At 58.9% G+C, this 16,558-nt stretch overlaps 1 protein-coding gene across 1 annotated transcript in view; it reads left to right on the top strand.

Moving 5' to 3' along the window:
- LOC138510389 (cyclin-dependent kinase inhibitor 2A-like) overlaps positions 1-16,558 on the top strand; it is a 193,491-nt gene that overhangs the window by 162,346 nt on the left and 14,587 nt on the right. The gene's annotated exons all lie outside the window — the stretch shown is intronic.

Below are 16,558 nucleotides of genomic sequence, written 5' to 3'. Positions count from 1 at the left end.
CAGGCCCCCACTCATGTCTCCCACCACCCCCACCCCCAGCAGTGCAGGGGCAGCCTCCACCAGGCCCCCACTCATGTCCCCCTGCACCCCCACCCCCCAGCCGTGCGATTTGCCTGGGTACGTGTACTTCGGGGTGCGCGGGAAGTTCCACTCGCGATTGGCCTGGGTACGTGTACCTCGGGGTGCGCAGGAAGTTCCGCACGTGATTAGCCTGGGTACGTGTACTTCGGGGTGCGCGGGAAGTCCCACACGCGATTGGCCTGGGTACGTGTACTTCGGGGTGCGCGGGAAGTTCCACACGCGATTAGCCTGGGTACGTGTACTTCGGGGTGCGCGGGAAGTCCCACACGCAATTGGCCTGGGTACGTGTACATCGGGGTGTGCGTGAACTTCCACACGCGATTGGGCCTGTGAGAGTGGGGTACATGTATTCCAGGGGTGGGTGGGAATATTTACCCGCGACTTTGCCTGTGAGAGCGTGCTATGTGTATTCCTGGGGTGGGCGGGAGATTCACACTTTCGCCTACGACGTGCCGAAAAGTAAATGGTCCAATCCTGAGACACGTACGCCAGCATGAAGCAGGCGTACGTCGACCCGCACAGCATAAAAGTGCACGCAAACAACAAACAAGCTCATACGCCAGGATGAATATACCATTCCTAGCAGCAGTGGCCGTGGGTTACCAAAGGAGGAGGAGGAGGAGGATAGTGAGGGCCCGAATTTTCACTCCCAGAACCAGCCTTTTTGGGATGCCTGATGACCAGGTGTATGGGAGGTACAGGTTTCCCCCACACATAATACTGGACCTGGTCAGTGAGTGGGAGGATGACCTCACATCACCCACCCTGTGCTCCCAAGCACTCAGCCCCCTGGAGAAGGTCCTCAATGTACTGCACTTCTTGGCCACAGGATCATTTCAGCGGACAAGTGCCATAGTGGGTGGGGTGTCACAGGCCACGCAGTCATGGTGCCTACACCAGGTCTTGAACATCATCACTGCACGCCCATCAGTCCGTAGGCACATATACCTGCCCAGGACACCTGCAGAAAGGCAGGCTGCCACCCTCGATTTCTACGGTGTGGCACAATTCCCAAAAGTGCTAGGTGCCATTGACTGCACCCATGTGGCACTACGTCCCCCCAGGGCATCTGAGCACATCTATATGAACCGCAAGCACTGGCATTCCATCAACGTGCAGGTAGTATGTAATGCTAAGGGAATCATCACCTCAGTATATGCCAACTATCCAGGGTCCACCCACGACAGCTTCATTTACCGAATGTCTACCCTAAGCCGGGACCTAGAAGCTGGGCGGCATGGCGATACATGGCTGCTTGGTGAGTATGAATGCCACTGCACATGCATGCATGTCAGATGCAGAGTTATGTCACTACCCCACTAATGATACCCATCACCTCCTCACCAGGGGACAGTGCCTACCCTCTGAGCACCCACATGATGACGCCAATTCGGAACCCCATAACGCCTCCACTCCACAGAGGTAAGATACAACACAGCCCATATTGCAACCCGGGGCATAGTGGAGCGCACATTCGGAGTGCTCAAGTCACGCTTTCGCTCCCTTGACCGTTCTGGCGGGCAGCTGTTATATGTGCCCCCAGTAGTGTGCAGGATCATAGTGGCAGCATGTGTCCTGCACAATGTTGCAACACGCTGGGGCCTGGCTGTGGACATGGTGGGGCCCCCACATCCCCAACCACATGCACGGCCGCTGCGCATGGGAGGGGAGAGGGCACGGGGTGAGGCAGCCCGTACGCAGCTGGTGGCTAATTACTTCACATAGAAATCACACCCCAGTGGAGTGCACACAGGCCTGGCACATACCATCTGATAAGCAATGATGACTCGACCTGACAATTAAGACGAACAAAGGGACTGTCAACTGTCAGAACCATAGCAGCCTGAGATTGTTCATGTGGAAGTGTCACAATGTGTGCATCCCTACCTACACAAACACCACCAATGCAGTGTCATGAAAAGACACTTCCATGCTGCAGAAATGAATACCCACTTGCAAAATACTACATGAAAACAGTGCCATGTCACCCACCTCCTCCCCGGCACGGCCACACAACACACCATGGCATGTCATGCAATGTGAGAGGAAAGAAATTAATCCCCACAACATGCCCCAAGTGTCAGCAGCTACAGTGTCCCTAATGGAAACATGTCCACACATGAAATGCTCACAGTAATGCAGGACCTACAACCCACATTACCAAATACTTACCAAGAATACCAATCACCTACACAACCTCCAACCTACCTTAAACATGACATCACAGACTTAAAAATTAGCTAGCCTCACCACCTGATGATGACAGCCCTCCGAACACTTTCAAGTATACAGTGTTAGCGCTACTCAAGAGTGTAGGTTCACTGCTTGCAACATGGACTCTAGTTCCAAGGTGGACCGCATTGTGAAGACATGAGGAATGGACCTGCAAATATGGAGGATGAGATGGATGCAGAGGCACATATCAATACACCACGCAGTGTACAATACAACAACAATATGCACTATGAATGTATACACAGTATGGACTACAGACTGCCCACACAGCTCATGGGAGTCCAATGTCACCATGTACGTCAATGTCACTTGGGCACACCCTTTGCAAGCCCATGGAAACGGGAAGCAGGAGGGGTGTGTGTGACAAAACCCAAGCATCTGAACCAAATCCATGACAAGCCTGCATGTGCCCAGCCACAATGCAGCGTATGCCCATGGGAGCCACACAAGGCAACACACTGTCAAAAAAATAAAAATGGCCATTACTGGGCCCGGGGGGGCGGGGGGGGCCACCCAGGAGGTCCGAGGACAGGGTGCACACCAAAACCCACCTGTGTGGATCTTGCGAAAAAAAACACCTCCATGGGCTCATGGCCTACACGGCTACCCTATTGTGGGAGTATCACTGCTGTCGCTATCCTCACCCTCTGCAGCTGCATCAGGAGGTGGTGGCACTATGGGAGGCAGCCCACGCAAAGCCCTAGTCTGTTCCTCCATGGCTGCAAGCATGCGGGTGTGGTAGGTCTCGTTCTGGAGGATAAGTGTGCGGAGGTCCCCATGCAACAACTCACGGGATGCCCGGACCTCCGCCCTAGTTGTCTGGATCTCAGCTGAGAGCGTACGGGTGAGCCACTCCAGCTGCTGTTCTGTCCTTCGGTTTGTTGAAGCCTCAAGCTCAACAAGTGTCGTCCTGAGGTGAAGGAGTTCCAGCCTCAGGGCTTCCCTGTGGCCCTGGGACTCTATGGAGATGGCTTCCTACAGAGTCGCCAGTGCCGCCCGCCTGTCCCTGTCGGACGCCAACATGTCCTCCCTGTGTGACTGGCAGATGGAGTCGGTTGCCTGCTGTAGTCGCTCCATCAGCCTTTCGGGGGGGACAATGGAAGTGGCCACCCTATCCATGGCCTGAGCCATCATCTCTGATGATGCTGCCTGTTGGGTTGCCATACCGTAAATGGATTGCTCCCATGCGGTATTGCCAGGTGGCTTACGGCCACCACGTCGGCAGGCACCACACCTGTCTGGGGCAAGGCGAACTGCGCCTTGCTGTGCCGGCACTGCCTGAGGCTGCAGGACTGCATTCCCCCTCTGATCTGCTGGCCCAGGAACAGGATCAGATGTCGCGGAGTGTGACCCTGCATCCGTAACCACCAAAGGCGTACCTGCCAACACTGACATCCCCATTGAGGGTTCTAACCCTGGTGCAGGTGGGTCGGACAGAACAGAATCCCTCCCAGGAACACTCACCTGCGACGGCACGTAGGTCTCATCCGAATCGACACCTGAGTACAGCTCGGGGGAGGTGCAGCCAGAGACACCCCTTGAGAGCACGACCTGCAGCAGTTGTGGGTTCTCACCCACCACCACACCACGTCCTCACTGGTGGTCGGTCGGCCCTCAGACCCCTCCTGGGTCTGCACCATCTCCACAACCCCAGCAGTATCAAGTGCATCTTCCCCGTGCAAAGACATAAAAGAAAACAAATGGAAACAGGCATTAGCACTATGGCACACAATTAGGGCTGAGAGGCTACAGAAACAGTACTTGATTGACACATGTCCCACATGACTAAAACACTCCCATGCATGCACCGTCGCTGCGTGTGATGGGGAGGCAGATGGCACACATTGGTGACACCAAGATGGAAGATGAACACATTTGCTGCATGCTGCCTAGCAGTGGCATCACACATTGGCCAGTGATTGGCAGGTCAAATACACATGCCAACACACAGATGGCATGTACCCTAGCCATGAAGTGAAGAGGGAGAGGAGGTCACCAATTGTTCATTCAGTCCAGTTTGTTCATATAATTGATTATTTTCATTGTAATGGTTCAAATGTTTAACCTGCAGCTGCCAGTCAAAAATGGTCCTATAGCACAGGGACAAGTCCAAACTAATCATGTCCACGAAACTGAGCCAGTCCACTGTACCATAGCCATGTCAGACATGTGACAATAGGACTGAGAAATCCCGAGTAAAAGTGGTGGTATGCAAACAATCTGCCTGAATAAACAGAGGTAAATAAGCAACAGTGTTGTGGCAAGATGACACTCCAAGGGCAACTGGCGTAGTGTTGGGCTGGATGTCTAATGTTGGTCGAAGGGATGCTGCTATACCCAAATGTTGTTGCCAAGAATGTATAGAAAGAGGCACATGGGTGAGCGGAACCATTCAGGCACACACACCCTCCCCTGGCACCCAAACAGAAGCCCTCCCACACACACCATCCACATGGATGACACACACATGCATGTGCACTCACCGGACAATGCCTCGTAATCTGCCAGTTCTCCCACGCCTTGGATCTGTTCCTCCGTGATGTAGGTCCCAGCAACCTGCTCATGTGGAGTGAGTTCTATGTCGTCTGCTGGAGACCCACCTCCAGTCACTAGAGTTGCGGCATGACTTGAGGCCAGCTTATTCTTTGCCCTGCGCTTCAGGTCATTCCAGCGCTTGTAGCATTCATTAGCTGTGCGCCTCACGATTCCAAGGGCACTTATGATGTCCGCAGTGGTCTGCCAGTATGCCTGACGTTGTGCAGGTGTGGTCTTGGATCCTGCAACAATCACCATTTCGCGGTCATGTGCGGACACATACTCTACAAGTGCATTCAGTTCGGCCTCATTGAAGCTGGGCTTCCTTGACGGGCCGGACTGTGTAGCCGTGTCTGGGGCATCCGCCTCTACTGGACGAGCACTCTTCCTCTTCCGCTTGGAAGGTGGTGGGGATCCGGAGTGTCCTACGCCGCTCTGGACACTAGGGGCAGGAGCGTGGGATTGCACACTCAGCATGGGAGTTGGTGCAGGCATTATCTCAAGTGTGATGGTGTCAGGGGGAATGTCAGCATGATGGACTTGGACCAACACTGTCCTGGATGGGTGTGTGAGAGGTGGGGTGGATGGAGCCGCAGCTGCCCCTGCAGCCTCCCCAGCCTGCCTACGCGGGGCAGCAGATGACCTAGCTGCCCCTGATCCACGTGGCCTGATGACAATCATGACACCAACGTTCACCGGCGCACGTGGCCTAGACCTGCTGACCTGGAAGTCAGCCATGGAGTCACGCTGTGCCAGGTCTGGTTCCACAGTGGGCTGGTCCAACAAGGGCTGAGCATGGATGGTGTCAGCCACGGTAACCTCAACCAGGGGGGGAGCCTGGGTGTCCCTGACTGCTCCTCCACACATGGGGGGCTAGGGGCACCCTGCAAGTCACAGCCACGTCCCCTACTGGATCCACCACGGCCACCACTTGGGGCTCGGCCACCTTTGCCACCCTTACGGCTTGGTCGCCTCCCAGCCATGGCACTGATGTTATTGTGCGTATGGGAGTCGATGTGAACTATTGTCCTGGGCAATTGGGGGGTCAAAGGGGTTGGGGTACCAGATGGTAATCGTACCCTAGGGCTCTATCAAGGCTGTATGTCACCCCTGGGGGAAGATGACGGGTCACGCAACGCACAGGCACCCCAAAAAAGCGAAGTAAGGTGCACGCAACCCCTCCTAGACCACGTGCGTGGAAACATAAACCTGCACTACGCTGTGGCACCCAGGAACACAAGAATGAACGTATGCGTGTCACAAGCAGCCTAGAGTGACCTCTGAAGGGGTACGCGACACACGGGGCAAGCACAGATGTTAAATACGTGCGCGACTCACCGTCTGCTAGGAACAAAAGCGTGAAAAATATGCGCGTGTGCGCGTTGGCAACACCCCCGCCAAAAGAAGAATTGTACGCTGTCTGAGGAGACAGGACAACAGTAGTAGGGAACGCTGTTTGAGGAAACAGGCCCAGGAAAAAGAGAAAAAGCTGTCAGAGGTAACAGGGAGTACGAACTGGAAACGCCGTGAAGTAAATCTCCTGTGAACCGACAAGAAGTACAGATTTCACCCATTCGCTCTCCACGAAAATCACGTACAAGGAAATGGCGTTCTACGCGTACCTTTTATACACACGTCACAGACGCTATACGCAATGAGGCCATTTCCACCAATTACGCGCTTTGACACTCGGACGTGTATCTCTTCATTTTTACACGCGCCATTCTCTACGGCCATGCGCGTGACGTCCCAGCTGCGCATGGTGGCCTTTGGGCCAATGAAATCGCATATGCAAGCACACGTGGTAAAACTGCACGTCCGAGTTTCATCGCGTGTAATCGGAGGGAATTGAGCGTACACGCGATTGGCCTGGGTACGTGTATTTCTGGGGTGCGCAGGAAGTTCCACACGCGATTGGTGGAAATCCACGTGTGCTCTGTCATCACGTGTAATGAGGGAAACACCCGCGCGCCTCACGTCACAGACACACTCACGCGCTAAGGGCCTTTGGTCCAATGAAATCGCATAGGCGTGCTGACGTGCATACGCGCTAAGGGCCTTTCCTCGATTTACACGCAGACGTGCAGGATTTTCACGTGCCAAATCACTCCGTATCAAGCTGGCCACGCGTAAGCACACGGAAGACCACACTCCTGCCCAAAAGGCCAAATTACTGCCCCCCAGAGCCCCGAGCAGCCTCCCACGAGCCATCTGCTGCTGCCTGCCTGCTTGCTGCCACGTGCCCTGCCATTTGGTGCCTGCACATCAGCCCTCTGCAGGGGTCCATTTGCTTTGTCCACCCCTGCTGGAACAGAAGACTCCCGACTGGGATACCATCGCTCCACAGCCCAGCCCCAGGACCCAGTTGCCCACCCACTCCTGCTTCTGGGGTTGCCATGTCGGGCACTGCAACATCTGGCACCACTGGCAACCCCCGGCCAGAGAGGCAGAGGGGCACCAGCTTCACTGCCACCGAAGTTGGTGTCCTGGTGGAGCAAGTCCTGGGGCAATATGATGCCCTCTTCGGAAGTAAGCGCGCCAACAAGGGAGGACGGACTCGGATCTGGACGGACATTGTGACTGCCATCAACGCGGAGGGGGTGGCAGTCCGCGACTACCAACATGTCAAGAAGCGCTGGGATGACTGCAGGTCCAGGACCCTCTTGAAGGCCCGGCGCCTCGTGGAGGGGGGCCGGGGCCGCATGAGTACCAACCAGATGAGGGTCCTGGAACGCGTAGGCCCAGCGCTCCACGCCCAGATCCTTGAGAGGCAGACCCGTCTGGAGTTGAGCAGTAAGTGGCCAAGCATTGCTGTGTGAGACAGGGCATGTCGCAGTGTGCTGGTTGTCTGACATAGGCCATGTATGCATGTGTGTGTGCAGGGACGTCATGCATCTGAGACCAGTAATGTGTGAACCACAAGGTTGGTGCATGTGTTCAAATGCAACATGGGTTGCCCTATGCGGAATGGCCACATGAAAGCATGCCAGTCTCTGTTCCTGGACATGGGTGAGGGATGGGTGCTGATGCCATGTACATGTATGCTGTCCATGTTGTGTGTCTGACCTGCGTGTCTGTGACTTGTGAATGCCAGGGATGCATGACACATGTCTGTCGCAATGTTCAGGTTCACTGATGCAGCCTAGTCATCCTTGTATCCACTGTGTCTGTGGTGTACGAGGCCAGATGGATGAAACTAGGGTGAAGTGTGTGCATGTGATAGGCATGGCCATTGATGCATGTGAGTTCCAAAACAACAGTGTATGTTTCAAGAATCACTTGGACATGTATGCTAATGTCCATAGCATGCGCCATGCCTGTTACCGCATGTGTTTTACCTGCACTGAGCCATGTGTTGTGGAGGGACATGATGGAAGTGATCTTTGACAGTGCCACTCATCTGCTATTGCTTCCTGTCTAGGGGACCATTGTACAGTACCCTGATGCTTGTGTTCTATGTCTCCCTCTACACAGCGCCACGTGAAGAAGAGGGCGGAGACGGCTCTGTGGAGAAAAGCTACGGGGATGCCCCCACGGCTGCAGTGGAAGGGGTGGGTGAGCCCCCACAGGGGCTTGCAACGGCGGAAGACTGGGTGGAGCCATCCAAGTTGGTGGTTTCCACAGAGGAGGAGGAGGCCGCTACTGAGGCGCACATGGGGCCTGGTGGGGGCATCCCTGCTGGTGCAAGTGATGCAGTCCAGGGGCAGGGGCAGGAGGCAGCACAGGTCGCCGTGGAGGGGCCTGTGCATGTCACTGTCCCTGACACTGTGACTGCACCACCATGCACCAGCAGGGATGCCCCATCCCAGGCCCGTCCGCAGGTAGGGGGGATGTCCATGTCATCTGACTCCCCTCCACCTGCGGACGAGGGGACCCCTGGCCGTATGGAGAAGGTCCTGATTGGTGTCGCGTTGCGCACAGGTGCAATTCGTGATGAGGTGCGTGCTTCCCGGGAGGAGCATGCACGTCATCACGGAGAGCACCGTGCCGACGTGGCCCAGTTGGGATCGGCCATGGTCGGGGGTTTCCTACATGTGTCGGCCAATCTGGCGACCCTCTCCTCCTCTGTGGAGACTATGCACCAGTCGTTCTCCATGCCGTCTTCCGGCCCAGATGCCACCAGGGCCCCCTGTGGACCTGCCCCGACCAATGCAGCCGGCTCGGTGGGGATCCCATCCCTGCCACAGTCGGGAGTCGGAGGTCCAGCAGGGGTGGACACACCAGCAACTGGACCCCAGCAGATTGAGGATGTGACGGCATCATCGGGCAGGGCACGTGCACGACGGCGTCGGTGGATTCCATCAGCCTGGATGCCGTTGTGCTGGCACAGGCAGTTGCGTCGGAGGCAGCGGCAGGCTCGACATGGGAGGCATCATGGCTCGGGGCCATCAACATCAGGGGTGCAGGCATCGGCTGGAGGGCTGGAGAACCCTGGAATGGGAGTGGCTTCCATGTGGGAGCGGTTGGGCCAGCAGGTAGGTGCGGAGCGGCAGTGGGCAGAGGAGGAACGGCTCACAATGGTCAGGGCGGAGAACTCCATGCGGAGGGCGCTTAGGCGGGCTGAGTGCCTCGAGGGTCTTCGCAGGGAGTTGGAGCTGGACACTGCTTTATCCCTGCGAGACTTCGGGGCCAGGGAACATGCCCGCCTCCAAGCCATTGAACAGGAGTTCGATGATGCCCTGGCCCATGACAACATCCAGTGAGCCGTTGGACTAGCCCGCTGCCCATGTAAATAGTTATGTAGTTAGTGTTAGATTTCCTTTGTTTTTGCATTTTCTTTGGACCTTTTGGACAATGGGCCACATTTTTGTATATAGTTATTTTTTATTAGGTAGTGTTGTTAGATAGGTTTCATTTCTTTTGTTGGGATCATGGACCCTGGCTTGTTCACCTGTACATAGTTCACTGTTGGATTTTCTTTTCCTTTTACAATTTACCCATGGAGCAATGGCTTTCAATAATAATTTCCCATTGGATTTTCTTTTGTGGACTGTGACTTTGGACACCATTCCTTTGGATTCTGATTTTTGGTTTTGCAATTTTTCACGGACATGCTTCTTTTTCCTTTTTTTACATTCCCATTTCTGTTAGTTTATTTTTGATTCAATTCATGTTTCCTTTAATACATATTTTTTGATCAAACTTCAATGTGTAGTATCATCTCATTGGTTTCATGCATATCATGATATGGGTTTTGAGATTCACTGACACCCATTGGGTGTATGTGAGGGACATGTGTTCGTTTCCAAACTTGCAATTGCTGTTCTATCATGTTATTGCCATTTCTGAGTGGGTGGATGCAATACTCGGGTGGGTGTTTTGCATTTGGAGGCTGACCATAGGGACCAGGGATCTAGATTGTGATGACATGTTGGCTGGGGAACATGAGTTGGACATGAGTGGGGGCCTGCTGGCAGGTGCCCCACAGTGCTGGGGGGTGGGGGTGAAGGGGAACATGAGTTGGCCATGAGTGGGGGCCTGCTGGCAGGTGCCCCACAGTGCTGGGGGGTGGGGGTGCAGGGGAACATGAGTTGGACATGAGTGGGGGCCTGCTGGCAGGTGCCCCACAGTGCTGGGGGGTGGGGGTGCAGGGGAACATGAGTTGGACATGATTGGGTGCCTGCTGCCAGATGCCCCACAGTCCTCGGGGGTGGAGGTGCAGGGGAACATGAGTTGGACATGTGTGGGGGCCTGCTGGCAGGTGCCCCACAGTGCTGGGGGGTGGGGGTGCAGGGGAACATGAGTTGGACATGAGTGGGGGCCTGGTGGAGGCTGCCCCTGGTAGCTGGGGGGTGGGGGTGGTGGTAGACATGAGTGGGGGCCTGGTGGAGGCTGCCCCTGCACTGCTGGGGGGTGGGGGTAATAGGGGACATGAGTGGGGGCCTGGTGGAGGCTGCCCCTGCACTGCTGGGGGGTGGGGGAGCAGGGAGACAGGAGTGGGGGCCTGGTGGAGGCTGCCCCTGGGGGATGGGGGTGGTGGGAGACATGAGTGGGGGCCTGGTGGAGGGTGCCCCTGCACTGCTGGGGGTTGGGGGTAATAGGGGACATGAGTGGGGGCCTGGTGGAGGGTGCCCCTGCACTGCTGGGGGGTGGGGGTGCAGGGAGACAGGAGTGTGGGCCTGGTGGGGGCTGCCCCTGCACTGCTGGGGGGTGGGGGTGCAGGGAGACAGGAGTGGGGGCCTGATGGAGGCTGCCCCTGGGGGGTGGTGGTGGTGGGAGATATGGGTGGGGGCCTGGTGGAGGGTGCCCCTGCACTGCTGGCGGGTGGGGGTAATAGGGGACATGAGTGGGGGCCTGGTGGAGGCTGCCCCTGCACTGCTGGGGGGTGGGGGTGCAGGGAGACAGGAGTGGGGGCCTGGTGGAGGCTGCCCCTGACTGCTGGGGGTTGGGGGTGGTGGTAGACATGAGTGTGGGCCTGGTGGAGGCTGCCCCTGCACTGCTGGGGGGTGGGGGTGCAGGGTGACATGGGTGGGGGCCTGGTGGAGGCTGCCCCTACACTGCTGGGGGGTGGGGGTGGTGGGAGACAGGAGTGGGAGCCTGGTGGAGGGTGCCCCTGACTGCTGGGGGGTAGGGGGTGCAGGGAGACATGAGTGGGGGCCTGGTGGAGGCTGCCCCTGGGGGGTGGGGGTGGTGGGAGACATGGGTGGGGGCCTGGTGGAGGCTGCCCCTGGTGGCTGGGGGGTGGGAGTGGTGGTAGACATGAGTGGGGGCATGGTGGAGGCTGCCCCTGCACTGCTGGGGGGTGGGGGTAATAGGGGACATGAGTGGGGGCCTGGTGGAGGCTGCCCCTGGTGGCTGGGGGGTGGGGGTGGTGGGAGACATGGGTGGGGGCCTGGTGGAGGGTGCCCCTGCACTGCTGGGGGGTGGGGGTAATAGGGGACATGAGTGGGGGCCTGGTGGAGGCTGCCCCTGCACTGCTGGGGGGTGGGGGTGAAGGGAGACAGGAGTGGGGACCTGGTGGAAGCTGCCCCTGACTGCTGGGGGTGGGGGTGGTGGTAGACATGAGTGTGGGCGTGGTGGAGGCTGCCCCTTCACTGCTGGGGGGTGGGGGTGCAGGGAGACATGGGTGGGGGCTTGGTGGAGGCTGCCCCTGCACTGCTGGGGGGTGGGGTGCAGGGAGACAGGAGTGGGGGCCTGGTGGAGGCTGCCCCTAGGGGTGGGGGTGCTGGGAGACAGGAGTGGGAGCCTGGTGGAGGGTGCCCCTGACTGCTGGGGGGTGGGGCTGCAGGGAGACAGGAGTGGGGGCCTGGTGGAGGCTGCACCTGCACTGCTGGGGGGTGGGGGTAATAGGGGACATGAGTGGGGGCATGGTGGAGGCTGCCCCTGGTGGCTGGGGGGTGGGGGTGGTGGTAGACATGAGTGGGGGCCTGGTGGAGGCTGCCCCTGGTGGCTGGGGGGTGGGGGTGCTGGGAGACAGGAGTGGGAGCCTGGTGGAGGGTGCCCCTGACTCCTGGGGGGTAGGGGGTGCAGGGAGACAGGAGTGGGGGCCTGGTGGAGGCTGCCCCTGACTGCTGGGGGTTGGGGGTGGTGGTAGACATGAGTGTGGGCCTGGTGGAGGCTGCCCCTGCACTGCTGGGGGGTGGGGGTGCAGGGTGACATGGGTGGGGGCCTGGTGGAGGCTGCCCCTACACTGCTGGGGGGTGGGGGTGGTGGGAGACAGGAGTGGGAGCCTGGTGGAGGGTGCCCCTGACTGCTGGGGGGTAGGGGGTGCAGGGAGACATGAGTGGGGGCCTGGTGGAGGCTGCCCCTGGGGGGTGGGGGTGGTGGGAGACATGGGTGGGGGCCTGGTGGAGGCTGCCCCTGGTGGCTGGGGGGTGGGAGTGGTGGTAGACATGAGTGGGGGCATGGTGGAGGCTGCCCCTGCACTGCTGGGGGGTGGGGGTAATAGGGGACATGAGTGGGGGCCTGGTGGAGGCTGCCCCTGGTGGCTGGGGGGTGGGGGTGGTGGGAGACATGGGTGGGGGCCTGGTGGAGGGTGCCCCTGCACTGCTGGGGGGTGGGGGTAATAGGGGACATGAGTGGGGGGCTGGTGGAGGCTGCCCCTGCACTGCTGGGGGGTGGGGGTGCAGGGAGACAGGAGTGGGGACCTGGTGGAAGCTGCCCCTGACTGCTGGGGGTGGGGGTGGTGGTAGACATGAGTGTGGGCGTGGTGGAGGCTGCCCCTTCACTGCTGGGGGTTGGGGGTGCAGGGAGACATGGGTGGGGGCTTGGTGGAGGCTGCCCCTGCACTGCTGGGGGGTGGGGTGCAGGGAGACAGGAGTGGGGGCCTGGTGGAGGCTGCCCCTAGGGGTGGGGGTGCTGGGAGACAGGAGTGGGAGCCTGGTGGAGGGTGCCCCTGACTGCTGGGGGGTGGGGCTGCAGGGAGACAGGAGTGGGGGCCTGGTGGAGGCTGCACCTGCACTGCTGGGGGGTGGGGGTAATAGGGGACATGAGTGGAGCATGGTGGAGGCTGCCCCTGGGGGGTGGGGGTGGTGGTAGACATGAGTGGGGGCCTGGTGGAGGCTGCCCCTGGTGGCTGGGGGGTGGGGGTGCTGGGAGACAGGAGTGGGAGCCTGGTGGAGGGTGCCCCTGACTCCTGGGGGGTAGGGGGTGCAGGGAGACAGGAGTGGGGGCCTGGTGGAGGCTGCCCCTGCACTGCTGGGGGGTGGGGGTAATAGGGGACATGAGTGGGGGCCTGGTGGAGGCTGCCCCTGGTGGCTGGGGGGTGGGGGTGGTGGTAGACATGAGTGTGGGCCTGGTGGAGGCTGCCCCTGCACTGCTGGGGGGTGGGGGTGCAGGGAGACAGGAGTGGGGGCCTGGTGGAGGCTGCCCCTGGTGGCTGGGAGGTGGGGGTGGTGGGAGACATGGGTGGGGGACTGGCGGGGGCTGCCCCTGCACTGCTGGGGGGTGGGGGTAGTGGGAGACAGGAGTGGGAGCCTGGTGGAGGGTGCCCCTGACTGCTGGGGGGTAGGGGGTGCAGGGAGACATGAGTGGGGGCCTGGTGGAGGCTGCCCCTGGTGGCTGGGGGGTGGGGGTGGTGGGAGACATGGGTGGGGGCCTGGTGGAGGCTGCCCCTGCACTGCTGGGGGGGTGGGGGTAATAGGGGACATGAGTGGGGGCCTGGTGGAGGCTGCCCCTGGTGGCTGGGGGCTGGGGGTGGTGGTAGACATGAGTGGGGGCCTGGTGGAGGCTGCCCCTGGGGGGTGGGGGTGCTGGGAGACAGGAGTGGGAGCCTGTTGGAGCGTGCCCCTGACTGCTGGGGGGTAGGGGTGCAGGGAGACAGGAGTGAGGGCCTGGTGGAGGGTGCCCCTGACTGCTGGGGGGTGGGGGTGCAGGGAGACAGGAGTGGGGGCCTGGTGGAGGCTGCCCCTGCACTGCTGGGGGGTGGGGGTGGTGGTAGACATGAGTTTGGGCCTGGTGGAGGCTGCCCCTGCACTGCTGGGGGGTGGGGGTGCAGGGAGACAGGAGTGGGGGCCTGGTGCAGGCTGCCCCTGGTGGCTGGGGGGTGGGGGTGGTGGGAGACATGGGTGGGAGCCTGGTGGAGGCTGCCCCTGCACTGCTGGGGGGTGGGGTAACAGGGGATATGAGTGGGGGCCTGGTGGAGGCTGCCCCTGGTGGCTGGGGGTGGGGGTGGTGGTATACATGAGTGGGGGGCTGGTGGAGGCTGCCCCTGGTGGCTGGGGGGTGGGGGTGCTGGGAGACAGGAGTGGGAGCCTGGTGGAAGGTGCCCCTGTCTGCTGGGGGGTAGGGGGTGCAGGGAGACAGGAGTGGGGGCCTGGTGGAGGCTGCCCCTGCACTGCTGCGGGGTGGGGGTAATAGGGGACATGAGTGGGGGCCTGGTGGAGGCTGCCCCTGGTGGCTGGGGGTGCTGGGAGACAGGAGTGGGAGCCTGGTGGAGGGTGCCCCTGACTGCTGGGGGGTAGGGGGTGCAGGGAGACAGGAGTGGGGGCCTGGTGGAGGGGCCCCTGACTGCTGGGGGGTGGGGGTGCAGGGAGACGAGTGGGGGCCTGGTGGAGGGTGCCCCTGACTGCTGGGGGGTGGGGGTGCTGGGAGACATGCATTGTTGATCAGTAGTGCAAGATGACATGTGGGTTGGCTGGGGGGCATGCCCATGGTGGATGGGCTGCCTGCGGGACATGAGCAGGGGTGCAGGGTAGTCCCCCATGGTGTGGGCTGCCTGCAGGGGCCGTGGAGGTTGTAGAGCGAACACCTGGGAGGACCCACACGGCCAATTCACGTGTAGTACTCCCCAGAACCCCTGAAATACACGTACCCTGCTGAAATCGTGTGTGGAACTTCCCGCGCACCCCTGAAATACACGTACCATGCTGAAATCGCGTGTGGAACTTCCCGCGCACCCCTGGAATACACGTACCCTGCTCGCACGGGGCCAATCGCGTGTGGAACTTCCCGCGCACCCCTGAAATATACGTACCCTGCTCGCACGGGGCCAATCGCGTGTGGAACTTCTCGCGCACCCCTGAAATACACGTACCCTGGTGAAATCGCATGTGGAACTTCCCTCGCACCCCTGAAATACACGTACCATGCTGAAATCGCATGTGGAACTTCCCGCACACCCCTGGAATACACGTACCTTGCTTGCACGGGGCCAATCGCGTGTGGAACTTCCCGCGCACCCCTGAAATACATGTACCCTGATGGAATCGCGTGTGGAACTTCCCGCGCACCCCTGAAATACACGTACCCTGCTGAAATCGCGTGTGGAACTTCCCGCACACCCCTGAAATACACGTACCCTGCTGAAATCGCGTGTGGAACTTCACGCGCACCCCTGTAATACACGTACCCTGCTGGAATCGCGTGTGATACTTCCCGCGCACCCCTGAAATACACGTACCCTGCTGGAATCGTGTGTGATACTTCCCGCGCACCCCTGAAATACACGTACCCTGCTGATTTTGCGTGTGATACTTCACGCGCACCCCTAATGCACACGTACACAGGACAATCGCGTCTGGAACTTCCCGCGAACCACTGAAATACACGTTCCCCGCTTGGCGTTTGCTGTTTGCCAGCCCTGTGAACTGGTCCAGGGTTAGCGCAGCCCTTTGCGATTATTTGGGGATTTTGAAGGCTTTTCCTTGCGCAAGGGCGTTCTTGGGGGCGTAACTGGCGCTGCTGCAGGGTCGCTGCGCCACGGCTGGTTTTGGATGCGAAAATCCATGAATACGCTGTGCGCGGTAATCGATTTTAGCGCACGCGGCTGGCGCAGACATTCGCACGGGCACGCTGTGCGCCAGTCGCGTGCGCCACTTTTGTGCGAATTTCTATGAATTACCCTGAAAGTGACAGTAATGCCACAACGTGGCCAATTTGGATACTGAGCAGTAGCCATTTTATCGTATTTATGAAAGGTAAGGAATATGATGTAGTCTATTATACAAGGTGTGCATTTAAAGACATGCCATAAAGCTGAGTATTTGCTATACATGTAAAGAAATACATGTATAGTTGCATAGGGGAAAAAGAGTGTACGTGCGTTATGCATTCTGTTCCTGTTTTGATTTGCTGGCTTTAGTCCTATCTGAATCATGAACGTGGCTCACTATTGAGTCTATGAAAACCGAGAAAGTGCTGAAAAGCTGAAATTCTCACTATTTTTTCTTATATTTTCTATAGTTTCTTATATTGAGCTTAATGCCGGGCTCCATTCTCTAAGCAGTAAAGCACAGTACCCGTTTTACTTAGTGTAGTCTTGTTTACT

This window comes from Ambystoma mexicanum, chromosome 6p, assembly GCF_040938575.1.
Source record: "Ambystoma mexicanum isolate Mex_15411 chromosome 6p, UKY_AmexF1_1, whole genome shotgun sequence".
NCBI lineage: Eukaryota > Metazoa > Chordata > Amphibia > Caudata > Ambystomatidae > Ambystoma > Ambystoma mexicanum.
The sequence above is the reverse complement of the archived record's forward strand: the minus strand, read 5'-3'. Positions and strand labels throughout refer to the sequence as shown.